Source organism: Pteropus alecto, unplaced genomic scaffold, assembly GCF_000325575.1.
Source record: "Pteropus alecto unplaced genomic scaffold, ASM32557v1 scaffold185, whole genome shotgun sequence".
NCBI classification, from domain to species: Eukaryota; Metazoa; Chordata; class Mammalia; order Chiroptera; family Pteropodidae; genus Pteropus; species Pteropus alecto.
Genome location: NW_006438088.1, coordinates 8,195,261 through 8,199,741, shown reverse-complemented (window position 1 = coordinate 8,199,741; position 4,481 = coordinate 8,195,261). Strand labels below are relative to the sequence as shown.

Sequence of the window (4,481 nt, the reverse complement as noted above, 5' to 3'; positions counted from 1 at the left end):
CAGCAGCAACCATTTATTAAGGGCTTGTTATGTGTCAAGTATAACACTGGACATTCTGCAGACATCACCTGTATTCCTCACAATTCTGAAGATGTAGATATTATTAGTTCTATCTTTTAATTTATTTTTATTATTGATTTTTAATATTTGACATTTATGCAATCCATGAAGTGATCCTCCCATTACTCTAGCACCTATCTGGCACTTCTATTTTTTCTAATGGGGAAACTGAGGCCCTCTGAATTAAGTAAATAACCTGAATAAGGTCATCTCTAAAATTGGTAGGGCGAATACGCAAACCCATACTCATTTACATATGTTTAAAAACCACATGGTCTAACTATGGGAGGTGAACACACAGTGTAAACATATATACATGGCTTACTGTTAAAGCGTACGGCTGAAATTTATTAGATTTTGTTAACCGATGTCACCATAAAAAACAAAGTAAACAGAAAATTAAAACCACATGGAGCACATAAGATGAGGATATATCTGTATTAAATAAATATCTGTCATAGTACCTAATTATGGTATCATTAGGTACTATTTTAACAGAATCAGAGAATTTACACTTTTGATAAAAGATAAAACTTATTTTTCAAGTTATGGGTACTAATTATTTTAAAAAGGAAATCATAGAACAAGAAGACAGCAAAAATTTCTCAAAAACACTTATTTTCATATTATAATATTCAATGAGAAGCAATTCCTCCAAAAGTATCAGGTTGCCAATTTAAAAATCCACTTGTATTGAAAAGCCAAAAAATATGTAACACACGAATAAAACAACATTTTCGAAAAGAAGACACGGGCATTGTTGTTATTATTATTGTTATTATTTCAAAATCTGATTTTGATTTGGAGGAGCAAGGACTGTGAGATAAAGAAATAGGTGATAGGAGAAAACACAAATAAAACCAAAGATAGTACTTTTAAACTTAAAATCTCACTTAAAAATTGACATATTTTCTATATAGCTATGTAAATGTTATAATTTATCTTCTAGTTTAAAATTCTGGTTCTAGATTCAATTAATGTTTGTAGAGTACTCAACATGGATAGGCACAGATTTAAGGAATTTTACATAATCCAACTCCTTTCATTCTAACTATCTGATTTATATGGTTTCTAATCTTGAATACAAAGTCAACAGTTTTGAATCCTAAACATCTAAAGGCCTCTGTGGCCTGATCAGAAATTCTAGAACAGTTACTTGTCACTGAGGCACTTTATGATTTATGTGGGCCCTCAAAACCATAAGGGACAACAGAAATGTTTCAAGATCACACCTTACTATGTGGTTCTAGTCTAGTAATTTCTCTTTTGGGTGTTATTTTATGATTTGATGATAGGGTAATACAGTGATATACAATGATTATTTCCAATAAGGTTCCTAAACACCACCAAGGTATAGCAGCAATTTGGACCAAGTTTAACCATCAAAACCTCCTCAGAGGCATCACACAGCCTGGGCTGGACTCTGGCCCTTCCCTGCCGCTCTCCCTGCTTCTCCATCCTTCCCTCTGCCAGGAAGGCTCTCCCACCAAGCACCTTCCTGACACTCCGGCACCTCCTCCAGCTTTGCTTAATGAAGACTGTGTGGCCTACTTAAAATTATAACTCACTCTCTCCTTGATTTCCATTACCCTGATTTATTTTTTCCATAGGATTCTCCTCATAATCTACTATAATACCTACTTTTTATTGTTATTTTTATTGTCATTTCATTGTGCTACAATGCAAACTTCCCCAAAGTGGAATTTTGGTCTTTTTGTTCACTGAGGTATCTCAAGAATTTAAGGGGTATCTGACATAAGTGTTTAATATATATTACAGATATCCCCTGCTTTTCAAAAGTTCGCATTACACTACTTTACTTTTACAAAAGACCTACATTAGTACTTGTTCTTGCTAACTGAAAGAAATCCGAAGAGGATTTCTGCTCTTAAGGAAACAGGTAAAATACAGAAATAATGTTCAGCATTTGTTTTGCAAGGACCCACTGTAGGGGCAGGGGCGCCCCCAGCAGCGAGAGTGGCACCGTTTTTATTGTATGTTAGTGTTATTTTAGGTTTTATGTCTTATTTGGTATCCTTCTGTGCGTTATTTTTTGAGTCTGGGAACACTCAAAAAAATTTTCCACATAAATTAATGGTAACTGCTTCTTGGCTTTACTGCATTTTGGCTTATGAAAGGTTTTATAGAAATGTTCTACTTATGGATAGCAAGGGAAACCTGTACTTAAATTTTTTAATAAACAAATAATATAGAGTATGACACAATCTGAGCAAAAAGATAAACTTAGAACCAAAATTTCTTTGTATTCTTTCAGGTTAGGGAAAATTTAAATACAAGCAGTTACTACAGAATCTTAGTAAAGTTCCCAAGAACTTTCTCTTGTCATATATTTATAGGGGTACAAAACCCTTCCACTGTGTCTCTTACTCAAGCATCTTCCAATTCGGTAATTCCAGAAACATCTAAACATTCTAAACATACCACATAAATCCCTTGTTATAGAGGTTTTCAATAGAGAATTATAAGGAAATCAACTACACCACTATTTTAAACTCATAACTCCAAATAATCTGGTGTAGGGATCAGAAATAATATATTGAGAAGACTCAGCATATTATAGATACTTGAATTTAAAATTATCAATATTTTACAGAATTGAGGTAGACAAGGATCAGTGCCTATCCACTGAGGAAGTAGTTGGAAAACATGACTCCTCTCAAGATAATCTGCCAATCCGAAATTGCTGACATTCTATTTAACCAGCCACTCCAGGCGGGGGGGAGATGTTTAAAAGCCAAATGTATTAATTCAAAAACTAATCTGAGTGTAGACTTTTAATGCTAGCAGGTGTCCTAGATTCTGGGTTTTAGTTTCATGCAAGACAGACATGATTCTGTCCTTGTGATGCTTACAATCTTGTAAGAAAACATTACTCTAATAAAATTACTTTTACACAATCACATAGATTAATCCCAAAAGAGAGGGAACACTGATGTATTTAAATGTAAACTGTCTGAACCCATTAAGAATTTTCATTTAAAGAGAACATACTATCGCCTGAAAGAAATAATTTATGAGACAGAAAAGGAACCATGGAATACTTTAACGCAAATGTTGTTCTTATGTCAAAACAGTGATTCCCACCCAGTTTTACAAAATACCAGTGATGAAAGAAGAAAATCTTGGCTCATCATCTGCATCCACTAGGGAGCAGCATTCAAGTGTCAGCCTCTCCTTTCTGTAGTAATCACTCAAGCATAGCAAGTCACCAAAGGACCAGCATTGGTTACCGAAATGAATGTATTTTGTTCTGCAGTTTCCTGTCCCAGGGGCAAATATACAAAACAAAAAATGGAGCAACATACAGCATAAAATATTCACCTCAAGGCATTATGCCAAGAAAGCAGCAGAAAGTTTTATACTTGAGCCAAAGGCTTCTTGGTTTCTTTTAAAAATTTAAATCGTGACAATTATCTTGATGTTTCTCAATGAATCAGATCTGTCTACAGAACAAAAGCTTGCTCGGGAGTTTTGTGCACTTTGAGAAATAATTATTTCCTAAGCTTATTCACTTTTTTAAGAAAGCGGCGTATGGACAGATTTAGAAGCCAGCGTGCTTGAGTGAAAACATTTGTAATCAGTCAACCTACAGAGGCATTTAGCTTGAAACGTCAATTGAAAAAAAAAAAAGATTCTGGGACAAAAGAGAACTTAAAAATTAATCCCATCAAAATATAATTTTTTTAAATTTTCTTATATACATTTCTCTTCCAAGTCTGTGCCCTAAAATGTTGTCAAAATGTCTATGGCCATGCCACCCTGAACAAGCCTGATCCCATCTGATCTCGACAGCTAAGCAGGGTCAGGCCTGGTTAGTACTTGGATGAGAGACCACCTAAGAAGACCAGGTGCTGTAGGCATAAAAATAAAATAAAAAAATAAGGGATTGTAAGCTGACAAGGTCCTTGCAGTCTGTGAGGTCAACCAAGGTTTGACTCACCTAAAAAATAAAATAAAATGTTGCCAAAATGTTCAAAGTCATCGCTACTTTATAAAGTTGTGATGGGAAAGTTTATATTTAAACAGAATTAAGTGACATTGAAATCTTTTCAATGGCTATTTTCCTCTTGATATAACCACATTGGTAAACAGCACATAATACATTGATAAATTGATTTTAATAGCTAATTAGCAAACATTTATATTTTACTTTCATAGCACATAAGTACAAATTATTGCTAAGTAGCAATGAAAAAGCATTTTTCAATGTACATCTAGGGGTATTTTCGTTTATCTATTGCTGCATATCAAACCACCCGAAAGCTTAGTGGCTTTAAAAACAATCGTTTTGTTTGTTCACAATTCTGCAATCTAGGCGAGGCTCAGCTAGGCAGCTCTTCTCTTTGGCTCATCCTGCCAGTTGTCACGAGGCTACACGGAGCTGGCAGGAACCAGCTAGG

At 34.6% G+C, this 4,481-nt stretch overlaps 1 pseudogene; it reads left to right on the top strand.

Annotated features, from left to right (window-relative positions):
- The first annotated feature begins 3,822 nt into the window (after nt 1–3,822).
- LOC112482629 lies at nt 3,823–3,941 on the top strand (annotated as a pseudogene).
- Nucleotides 3,942–4,481: the final 540 nt, after the last annotated feature.